Below are 12,775 nucleotides of genomic sequence, written 5' to 3' on the forward strand. Positions count from 1 at the left end.
ATCATGGTCTCATATGTTTTTTAATCCAGCCAATTTTGCTAGTTTGACTAGTTTGCTGTGTATTTCCATGTCTTCCAAACCCTAAGAGTTATGCACCACACCTAGATATTTTTCTTTTCCGTTTTCATTCTTTGTCCAAGAAAGTGCCAATCATCAATATATAGTCTAACATGGTAATTAATTTCAATAAATCCTAGACTGAGTGTTCTCATCAACATGTGTGTCACAAAGCATAGGCCTTCTGACTAGCAATAATGCCCTGGTCTATTGGCTGAATAAATTATGTTATCCTTGGTGACATAACAACCACTTTTATGTTTGAAGACAGCTGTTCAAATTCCACTTTATGGGCTCTAACATTGTCTAAGAGGAGAAGAATCTTTTCCTCCAACCCAACCACTCACTGCCTCATTATCCAGGCATTGTGATGGGATTTCCATATGAAAGGAAGCTGAGAATTTAAAAACTTTTCTCAGGTACAAATCTAAAAACATTCTGGGAATACTCACAAATTGAGTAAATGAGAGATCATATAACTGGGATACCATCCTGACTGCCTCAAAAGTGAGCATCTATTCCCACTCCTACTTCCTCTGTCTCCACAGGTTAGGAGTAAATTGCATCCTAGAAATTCAAAATTGGACTGTGAAAAGGGATGCCAGTGTATATTGAACAGCCAAATGTATTCCTGCACCTTTGCATTATGTCCAATGTTTGGTTTGACCCTGACATTCCTGATTTTGGCATCCTCTTGAGTCCAGTCATTCACACCATGCAGTCTTCAAGGTACAGTATGATTAAAACCGAGGTAGCTTTCTGACATTGTAGATTGCATTTTTGGACCCATAATTACACATTTAATTAAAATTCTGCATTCAATAGTAAGATGCACAAAGTTGCAGAAAGCATGACAAGCCCATTCTCTAATTCTCTATAATTATGAACTCCTTACAGGCAATTTTGGATTCTCTTCATCACAATAGAGAGACAAAGGGATTTCATTTCTGAGATATATTTTTAATGATGATGGTGTTCACATGTTCTAAGATTTGCAATCACAATCCTAGGTTCTAAATTCATCTTTCTTATTATATTTATGTTTTCTTTCTATAATCTGTCTATGGAGTTCCCTGCAGGACAAAGCCATCTACTATATGCATAGCCCAATTCACAATCTGTTTAAGCTCAGAAGATTGATTTTGCCTGTTTATGTCTCTTTCTTACAGGCATAATATAATCCTTAAAAAAAAGATAATGCAATATGTTGAACAAGGCCTTGGCAGATTAAGCCATTACATGGAAAATATTTAGGATTATAAAAAGTATGTAAATTCTGGCGACACAAATTGTAACCATCTAATGAGTCATTTAAATGTGCTTTATCATATGTATTTAAGCCTGAACCATGAACTGGTTCTTAGTCCCTTTGTATGTTACATACAAGGGTTGCTGTGGGTAATTTTTTACATACAGTATGTGTTGGGTGATTCCAGAGATTGGCATCATTTTTTTTCTTGTTTTTCCAGTTTAAACAGGAAATGATCTGCTCTTACCTGGCACTATTGAAACCTGGAGAGGAGCAATGCACCACTGAGATGAGACTGGAAGGCGATGATAGAAGGGATTTGGTATGTTCATAGGATTTTTTTAAACTTTTGCATGGGTTTTTGTTGAAATATTTTTTAAAACAATAACAAGAAAAAGGTCTATCTTCACAAATATAGATATGAACATGCCAGTTGTGCTAACTTTGCTCTTTCCAAACAATGACTCTTCTTTCTCTTTCACTTTAAACAGGAAAAAATGTTACCGCAGCAAATAAGGATTTTGACAATCATTGTAATACTACACTGCAGAAGGCTTGATTCTACATCTTTAAGTAATCATCTGGCATAGCTGGACTGTGATATAGGCCTGTGGTCTAGCCCACAGTATCCTTAGGAATATTTATTTGACCTCACCATTTTTTTAATGCAAGCATGGATTTACTGTTCTCCCTTTTCTACATTCTTAAATTTTCCTGCTGATCCTTCTATGCCTTCAATATTTATAAAACTAACATATAAATAAACATTTGGTATAAAAATAAATTAGATTTCCCCAAAATGTAGAACAGCATCAGCTTCTTTTTAAACCACATTTCCAACAGTTTTTGCTGCCTCATTTCATTTCTTACTCCAACATTACAGTTTTATGGTGTTCGAAAACTATTAAATAAAGACTGAAGCCAAATATTTGCTTCTAATTTTCTTAGCATTCTTAAGACATATGCAGTATCTTACTGTTAGTAAACAAATTGAATATAAAGTAATCAACAGTCCAAGACAGGAATGCAAAATATTTTGTTTTTAAACACTTGTTTTCACATGCTCAAAGTTTCCTTGTACCTAGTGTTTTATTATTTGTTTAGGTAGAAAAATACAGAATAACACCATAATATAAAAATTTGCTTTTTTTTAGGGCTTATCAAAAGTAATGGAGAGTGCTACGCCTTTCTCTTCAACTTCCTGGGTTGACAGGAATCCTTGGAGAGCAGACAAGCTATCTCTGCATCTGACTATAAGTGTTCCAGCCCATTATTGCTTCTGCCCAGTCTGCCCAGATGGCCAGGAGTATCTGCCAGTAATGCAGGAAGAGTTGCCATCCAAAGGCCTGAATGGCACATGATATATTTAAATTAATTTCTGTCAGTATGTCCTACATTCCTATTGTCAAGATGGAAAACTGATGACGATAGTCAACAAAGATGTAGCCCAGGCAATGTTGGTCATAGCATTTGAAAGATCTCATGCTGGTGGAAAAAGGCACCATTAGAGAAACCTTATTGCACAGAGTGCTTCAAAACTGGGAACCCCCTTTCTAAAGTTGTCAATCCTGCAAAATACAAAGCTAAAATGGGTTAGGGGTATATTTTTATTTTGGAAGAATTACAACCTCATAAAAGAGTACCAGTTCAAAGCTGTAGTTCTGGCAGCAGCTGTGATGATGTGCTGGGCTTCCTTCTTTGTTCACATTAGAGCTTACCAATGTTTTTGGCTTGAGGGAAGACATGTACAACTCCTTCAAGAAAGGGGAGAAAGGAAGCATTATTATCCATATTGGCAATGTCACAAGAAGGTTTATTGTGCCAGAAAAGATCCTATGGATCTTTTCCAAGGAGCTGGACTATTTCCAGGGACCCATAAATAAACCTCCTCCCTTTTATCCATGAGCTAAATGTCTGGAGGGTTTATGGGACTGGTAGGTTAGTCAGGATATGCTTCTTGAATGTATGATTCATAGCTAATACTAGTATGGTACTAATTTGTGCAAAATCAATAGTTTGTCACAATATTCAGCCAGTTCAAAACAGTTTCCCATTTTCAAATGAGAAAGATAGAATGTATAATAGCACAGTGTATAGTGTTAAAGAATTCTTTAATTCAGCCTAAATTAAAACCCAATTAGTGGTAGCAAAGCTTCTCAGTTGCATCCTGTTAAGGCGATTAACTGTAATTTTAACCTACTATTATAAAAATGCCTCAAGCTAAGAAGATCAATATAAGAAGAATAAACTATTGTACTCATACACTATTTTTTCCCATTATGTTAACTGAAAAACAATCAATGAAAAATGTATTCACTCCACTGCTTTAGCTATGCACATTTGTGGTATGTTCAACTTATCTATAACAATTCAGCAAATGGATATTGTTTGTGTAAATAATGAGGTATTGCACAACTAACATTTGGAGAAGTGAACCATTGTATGTTGCTATGAAAACACTGGTAGATGAAGGACATAGGCTACGCTAACGCATTTTAGCCTTTGTTAAGTCTTAGCTTGTTCCATCTTAGAAAGTGCAAAACATCCTGTATATCTCCTGGGATTGCTGTGAAAATCAAGGACGTCTGGTTATGAGATTCAACCACACTTGTTCTTACAAGTAACATGATTTAAAAATCAGGGCTATAATGTCTGCCTGGTACAAAAAGTGCTTAATCTGGGTTAAGTCATACCAAGGATCAAATCACCTTAACCATTTGAACAGAGCTGCACAGACAATAGAGAAGAAAAAGAAGATTGAGCATGCAAACTTGAATTATATTATCAGAGGGATTTAAGTTTTCGTGTTTACATAGTATTCATTACTTTTCAGACATTTGATTGGAAATTAAAGGGGGGAAAGAATGTCAGTCATTGTGATGCAGGAGAATTTTTTTACAAAATCTGAATTCTGTAATTATAACTCAGTCGGACAAGGTTTTTTGCACATGGTCGAGTCTTTTCCAGGTTTTGAATCAGAGAGTGGAGTAGAAAAAGTGAGTTGTGCAGTACCTTTTGAACCCAGTATTCACAGATTGTTATTGGTTATGACACCATCAAGTGAAAAGTCATTCCTTCTCCTCCCCTAGGTCCTCATTGGTTGGTCATTTCAGAATGATGTACAGGTGACCTCCAGCAAGAGTTTCAGACAGGCCTCTCCTTCATGTGGCAGGGAAAGAGATGCCTGTTGGGGTCTTCATCACTGCAAATGTACAAAGTTTTGATTTTTTTCCTTGTTTGTTTTAGAGTCGGGACATGCTGCTCAGAGGCTCATCTAAAATGGTGTTCTAAAAGCTGAAGTCAGCAGGGCTAAACTGCACTGGGGTTAGTGTCTATTGAAGGACAAAGGTTTTCAGAAACCTTTCATACCACTTATCCTTAGTGTAATATGCCTTGCTGCTACACAGTGATTTCACAGTGGTTTCATACTGTTAATATTGTATACACACATAAATAAAATATATAGGAAATATAATGACTAATTAATCAAAAAATAGTTTTCTAACCTAAATAAAAAATGAAATTTCAACCTCTTGATCCAGCTGCATAAGTCTGTAACCCCCAAGGTAAAAAAAATAAAATTAGAATCCGACCATGCCAAATGCCTGCCTTCAGTACTTTAACAGCTTAAGTACAATTTGGAATATGCTTTGTGCTATTTTTGAGGAAGTATTCATTGTTCATCCTTTTTGGGGAATTATAGCCCAGACCCCCAGACATCTGCTCTCATAATATTAAATTACCAAATCAAGATCGTAATTTGAGTGTTAGTGCAATATTTGATATCAAATTGATATAGTTCAGTTTTTAATTAAGTGAACAGTGTGTTTAACTTATCATTAATTAATTTAGCAGTTTGCTTTGTATGACTTTATATTGAAGCCCTCTGCTCTATATCTTTTTCACAACTATTGTACTATGATCCTTTACTGCCATGCAAGCCTTTGTTTATAAACAGAACATGTTTATAGCCTTTGTTTACAAACAGAACATGGAGCCTGGACCTGATAATAGCAACAGTGACTTATTGGCTTATAGTATTGGTAGATATGTCTATATTGTAAGATGCAAACAATATAATATCATATAGAATTCAGAATTGCTTTTATTTTAACTAGAGTAACTAGAAAAGTGCTCTTTCAGGAAATAACTTGTGTTGCCATGTAATATGAAGGAATACAAATAAAATGTAACACTATGTAATGTAAAAATAATCTACACTGAAAAGGGGGTATATGAACCAATAGTATTTGTTGTAGTTTAATGTGCTGTGTACATTTTCACAAAGGACTGGCATAACGTAACATGCACTATAGAACCAGAAACAATAAATATTTGGGGGTCTCTCTGCATTAGTATAAATTGTTGCTCCATAGAAAGCAGAAGAGGAAATACAAACTATTAGGTACTGTATAAAAAATGTCAACTATTGTTGATGTGAATTCCAGTATTTACCTCAAGTGATACAGTATGTTCATAAAAAAATAATATTAGTTATAAACATATTATAGCACTTATACATGATTAACAGGGTTCTACCAGTAACAGAATCCAGAATGGAATTAATACTTTTTTTGTCAAACCCATTGTAATAAATCTCTGCTAACAATAAAACACCATGACACACCCTACCTGCTTAACACTCATGCATAGCAGATATGTGATACACACTATGGTGCAGAAAATCCAAGAATGACTCCTCAGAATGATTGCACATTCCCACTACAACAAAATCTGTACATTGTCCAGCTATCTACAATATTTACAATATCCAGGGATTGATCCAGATCTCTTATCTAGTCCTGGCACATTGTGCCCAGCTGATCACAGCTGGTTGCTGGCGTAGGCTGTAATGTGCCCTCTTGATCACCAGGAGTGTGGGCTGCTCTATTGGCTCTACAATATAAACATAATAATTAATTTTGCAGCAAGGACATGATAAAGGTTAGCTGGGGTCAGGAGGTTAGGTGATTCATAAAGAACAAGCATAGAAATGTAGGCCTGGCATGAATGACTGGATGTCTTTAACAAATATATAGCAAAGCACTGCTTAACTCACTATTTTACTTCAAATATATCATTTTAAATGACTTGGTTAGTGAATAATTATGTTAGCATTCCTACAAGCTTAATTATAGAAGTAAAGTGCAAAATAAATGCTGCAAACAATAAGCAATGTTGATAATGTAAATTGATCTTTGTGATGGTTAAGGAAAAACCTAATAACTGAAGCAAAAATAAATTTCCATTTACCCCAATTTTGCATATGCTTTTAGAAGACTCTGCTGGATCCTCCTATTATGTAGCTGTGGTTTGACAATGATAATTTTATTTAATGGTTTCCCACTTAGCTGCAAATCAAAATAATGTGGTTCTGCTCTGTTAGGTGAAGGGAAAACAGCTTGGTATTGTCTAAAGTGAAAGTGTGATACAGAAACCAGCAGTATTTCTGTTTTCTGCAAGTGTCATAGTGTTTTAATTTGGTCAAACTGTATGCACTGTTATTCTACAGCATTTATGGATAAATATTTCAGAAAGCTGAGCTTCAGCTTGTGGACCAGTGATGTGAGCACATATTGATACTTACAGTTAATGTATTTATAAAAACAAATCCTGGATTGCATTAACGAGCATGGCAACCCGAAGCATGTTGTAAAATATCCTTGCAATGTGTGAACTAATCACTTATACTGTACCTGTAAACATTTACACACCTTAACCTTCATCTAATCTTTTGAACATGTTACCATTTATAATTACTAGTTGCTAACATGAATATATCCCCAAAGATATTATCAGGATAAGGAATATTATTGAAGAGACATGACATTAGAAAGTTTATACTGCTGAAAAACATTTGTTATCAACAAAGCTCATCCAAAGGGGGTGTGAAAGTCACAGGCTAGTAGCAGGTCTGCCCACCAGTGGAAGCAATGCAAGCTGAACATCTGTGATGTACACTCTACATGTTGCCTTTTGGGATTCAGTCCCTTTCCTCTCATAGCTACTGGATAAACGTACGGTACGTCTATATCCTAGATGCCCCAGCTAATCTCACAAATATTCAGTAAGCCTCATAGTAGCAGTGTCCCGGTCTCATCTCAAAAGAAAAATATTGTTACAAGAGCACCATGAGGATGTGCATTGTCCTGCTTGAATGTTGTCACGCCTGGATGAATCCATAGGAAATTAGGTCCCAGGACTTAATATTGTGGTATAATGTCAGCTTGTCATTAATCACTATAAGTGTAGTTTTTCAGTGACTAGAAACTCCTGCCCAGGCCTTCACACTTGAACCTCCCCTTTAATTGGTCTGTTGTTCACAGCAATTAGCATGTCGTTTTGCATGACTGTGCCACATGTGCTGATGTCCACCTTCAGGGTCGGTAACACAAAGTGTTGATTTATTACTAAAAAGGATTTCTGGTTAGTGGAACTCAGTATTCTCTTGGCAAGAAAAGCATACTGACTCTTTCTGTGTTTCTCTTTCATGAGTTTCACCAGGTTCGACATTCAACGGGTTATATCACCTCTTTACTGTGCTCTACTAATGAAACAAATTAGGTTTATGCAACACTCACATGTACAGTAAGTCTGTCATGAATAATCAATGAATCATAATAATATCAAAACATTTAGTTATAAACCAAAATATGTACCTGTACACTTCATTGGTCTACAAAGATACATTCATAATTAGGAGGACAATTTTTCTGATGCTTTGTATATATATACAATATATATTTGTTCCCTTATATATAATTCGACTTCCCTTCTAAAAATGTCTGCAAAGTTATCTTGACTTATGCAAGTCTAGTTCTAAATCATTATTTTCATCAGCAGTTACAGTGGGATCATTTATAGTACAGCCCCCCATGCATTACATTTAATATTTGGAATCAACTTATATTACAAGTGATACCGTTTACTTAACTGAATGAATTTTTTTTCACTGTGCACTAAAATTTATGCACTATTTAACCCTAAGGCTATAGGAAACATTTACCAATGTAGAATAACATTAACCACGAAATAAACTGCAGAATTTAAACAGCAAAAAAGATCAATACTTGAGTTTTTTCCTGATTGAATCCATTTTATATTCTTGCTTTTCTTTTAGCAAATGTCAAAACACCAGATGTATAGTCAAGTAAGACAAGAAAAGGTTATGTAGGGATCTGTACACTAAGATGATCTTTTTCAAAAGACACAAGTCAAATCAAAGAAAGAATTTTGTTAATGTCTTGGCTTAACATTAATTTTATTTCCAAACAAAATAAACAGAACAGGTAAACTAGGTTTGTGGTTCATTTTAAACATTTAAAAGGATGAATTACCTGTATGTTCAACAACAGATTTAATATTGTGTATTCCAGGTAACACATCTATGGATTGTACAGTAACCTTGTCCCATAACCTTTTGAATTCTCTTATGGACTGAAAACATTTAAACATGGTTAACATGGCTAAAAGCAGGTATGAAGTAAGAAGGCCCACCTACAGTTCTTATATTTGTTATAAAATGACGTTACCAATGTTTTGGAAAAAATATATAAGACCTGATTAATAACACTTTGTAGATGTAGCTCATAAAAATATATAATGAGTTGAAGGTCCTTTTATACATTCAGCTGACAAATAATTTTAAATATTATTATATTCCAAAATAGTTTTGGTTCATGACAAAAACAAAACTGTGAGGGAATTTGTAATGTTTCAGTTACTTTTCTTAGTAAAGATTGTTTTTTCCTATATACCGTAACTCTCTGCTGTCATTTTGAGGCTATTACAGTATGTCACTTTGTAAAGCTGTACTATTGTTATTTAATCCTTTGTCTGTTTCCATTCTTTTTATTCTCAGTAAAATAAATCAACAAGAGTTTGCCAAGTTCTCTTTGTCTTGATGTAAGACAGATGTAGATACCAACAGGATACACACAGATATTCTCCTTAATGGGATATTGTTATCTTAGGAGTTCACTTATTTTTGCTGCTTTAACAATGATACAATCTACCATCTAAATACCACTCAAATATAGAACATACAGTAAGAGGACCACTGTTCTATTAGCCAGCATAGATAAAAAAGATAGCAAGCTGTTCAATTGAGTGAATGCCAGGCATCCAACCTGAAAAAATCCTTTTAAAAGTTCAAAAATAATTATTTCCTTATCTGAACTCACAAACTATCACATGTCAGAAGGTTTGGAATTGTCCACCTATTCCTAAAAGGTCACTCTGCAGGGAATACAGAGGTGTTTACAGACAAGTCAGAATGAGTATGTGACTAAAATCACAAATCATGATGCTCACTTTACTGCCTACTGGTACCAGAAAGCTGTGTAACAAACTTCAAGGTGTGAAACAGAATAAAGGTGCAATTTATACTGGTTTGTAGCTGAAGAAATCTACCAAAGAAGAGAGAAATCATGAACACTCCAGTGCAGTGCACATCAGACGTTGCTCTTCAGTTATCACATTTGCATGTTTAGAGTGAAGTAACAGAAGTGCAGAAAGAGCTGAGTTCTCAGTTACTTAATTGAATCCTTAACTGACCCAATAAAAGGAACAATTCCAACTGTTTAATTGTTCACAGCTCCTAAAACACAACTTGCAAAAATAACTTCTTAGTTCAATTAATGATTCAACAAAGTAGAGTCCAACTGAAACGAACACCAGCAGTTATGAAGGCACCCCTGATCTTTGCATCTACAGGTAAACTACAATTTGTAGTGTAATAATACTAAAATAACCCCAACACAGAATATTACTTCAAATAGTAATCATAATTATATATCACCATTGCGGTACAGTATACAGTATAGGTATATGATCTTTGCAGACTTTATTAATGTAGTATATTAGTTCTTTATACTTTTTAAGGGTTATATTATGTCCTGAATCATAAATTCTTACAGAATCATTACAAGCTTTACCCAGCAAGTCAGAGAGCTGTGAGTTTGTTCCATTAAGCCTAGCAGTTCAGGGAAATATTTTAAGGAAGACATGAAAGGACATTTTTTGAGGATCGCACAAGAAAAACATGCAAAAGCCAAGTATGGTGCTCCCATGAGATTCATCCAGTAAGATGTTCCACATGAGGGAATGATCCCCTGCGACCTAGATATTGCTGTTCACTCACCAGCTGTGGCCACTTTCCACTAACTCGGATAATCGAGCAAAAGGCAGAGAGCTAATTGTGAGACTCGCACTCATTATGAGCTCCTCATATTACAGTAAAACATATTTCTAATGCTTATCTGGCTCCTGTGGTACTATATGCTAATTGTTCTGCACTTCATGAAGTGCAGTGTCTGCCCTTCATTCTTCCTGGTCCAGACTGTGGATTGAAATGAGAAGGTTTGCTTGGTATGTGCATTTTAGAGGATGCTAAGGGACCCCCAGATCATTTGGGGAATGGTTTAGTTGAAATGGGTATGATGGGTATGATATCTTCCAGTTAGCAAGTAGCTTCAGAACCACAGTCATGGAGGTTTTCATTTTACAGTATGTACAGTTTCACATCTGGGACACAACAGTGCTCTTCACCTTCGGGCCTTTTATAGACTCCAGGTGTGCAATTATAAAAGCCTTTATCATTCCTCAGTACAATAATTGTACTGCAGTTTAATTATAAATGTGTGTTAGTACATCTGTATCTATGAGGGCACGCCAGGATTCAATGTTTTATTAATTTAGTCACATTTTTCAAGCTTTCAACATTTAGTGGATTTCATCATGGAAATGAGCAAGAGGGACCTGAGCTCTAAGCTTGCTCTTGATTCAATATAATGGTGTTCCAACTTCCTTATCCATATAGCCAATCATGACAATCCGTTACGTAAATGAAATATAATCTACAATATATTTTCTTTATTTATTTTATTTTATGTCATTCATTTCTGTAAATTATATTTAAATTAAAACTGGATTGGAATGAAATATCTGCATCTGAACCTCTGTTCTCTGGATAAATCAACACACTTTTCACAAGCAGCTGAAGACAGTGAAAAAGGACATCTCACCCATTCTGTGTAGTTTTGTGGGGTTTTTTTTTTCGCTTTAAATACTTTTGTGTCCCTTTGTCAGTTTGTCACATAGAGCACATATAGTGAGAGCTTGGGGACGGCCTTTTTCCCTGGGGAGTTCAGGCATGTACATCAAAGTCTTGGCATGTTGTAAGGTCAGGGAATGTTGAAGGGAGTTAAGTAGAGAATATTCCTTTTGAACCATTTTTTTTCTTGCTTGTTTAAAAGTAAAGAAAATATCTTTAATTAAAATATTTCAATGTAAGCCATACTGGACTGATGATGATTACTTTTTTTTTTTGTTTTTGTTTTTGTTATCACATTTGTAATATAGCCTCTGAGCTAGTCAAAAACCTTTTAAAATTATTTTCAGTGTTGCTAGATGTTTGATTGACATGGTTAGGTCAGATGTAAAATTGTTTATAATGTTCTAACATTCATAGAACATTTATATATGCAACACTATGTCATGTTTTAAAATGGTATACTATCACACAATGACATTAATGACTGAATATTACAAAAACATTGCACTTCACTGTATTAACAGAATAATCTAAACCTGCAGTAATAGTTAAGCGGCAATAATTATGCCAGTTGACATAAAAGTAATAGTCAAACTGACTTATGCAACACATGGATATTATATAGATTTGCATAAAGCAGAATTTTATATTCTGATGCTCATTATCACTTTGTCGTCTGGTTCTCTTTCCAGCTGAGCCCTCGATTAATTGATTGGAATTAGATAATAATTTATTAAACTGATATGAAGGTCACTTAAAAAGTGAAAATGTTGGCTTGTGTATTACATTTCAATATTATCTTAATATCTAGTATAAAGATAAATCTCAGAAATGTATTTGCTGGTTAAAGTTATCACTTAACTCAGTGAGAGCTCTGCTGAAACCAAACTAGAAAGCATTGCACTACAAGGAGTGAAGTTAGGAAGCCTTTATGTTAATCATTTTTGAAAATGTTGAAATCTAACTTTTGTGTGTATGTATTATAAAGGCTAGATACTTTAATTCCATGTGTGGATAGTAACTGAAGATAAACTGCATATTCATTGTAAGTATGATATATTTGCCTTCATTAATAAACTATACAATAGAACAATTATGGACAGATCACAAATCATATAAAGACAAATGCTGCTTCAAAACCAATGATGAGCAAAAGGTGACACGATGTTTTGAAAAAAGGTATAATATGAACCTCCAGCTGGCAAATATTAACATTTTCACTATTTTACTAAATTTATTATTAATCATTTTTGTATTTGTTTTATGTACTTTTCAATGTAATTGGAGTCCCCTCTCCGATATCCTGTGCAAAGCTTGTTGAATTAATAATTGAATTTTTATGTTCATTTAGAGAGATTGAGAACCCCTCTGACAGCAGTGGAGAAGTGACAGCTTTCAGATGTCTGCATCATGAA

At 34.6% G+C, this 12,775-nt stretch overlaps 1 long non-coding RNA gene across 2 annotated transcripts in view; it reads right to left on the reverse strand.

Moving 5' to 3' along the window:
- Nucleotides 1–2,990: 2,990 nt before the first annotated feature.
- The window catches only part of LOC138223134 (uncharacterized), a 35,834-nt gene continuing 26,049 nt past the window's right edge, over nucleotides 2,991–12,775 (reverse strand). For both annotated transcript variants that reach the window (XR_011181647.1, XR_011181648.1), the window contains one exon: nucleotides 2,991–3,060. This is a non-coding gene — a long non-coding RNA (uncharacterized lncRNA). The remainder of the gene's footprint in view (nucleotides 3,061–12,775) is intronic.

This window comes from Lepisosteus oculatus, chromosome 15 (assembly GCF_040954835.1).
Source record: "Lepisosteus oculatus isolate fLepOcu1 chromosome 15, fLepOcu1.hap2, whole genome shotgun sequence".
Taxonomy (NCBI): Eukaryota; Metazoa; Chordata; class Actinopteri; order Semionotiformes; family Lepisosteidae; genus Lepisosteus; species Lepisosteus oculatus.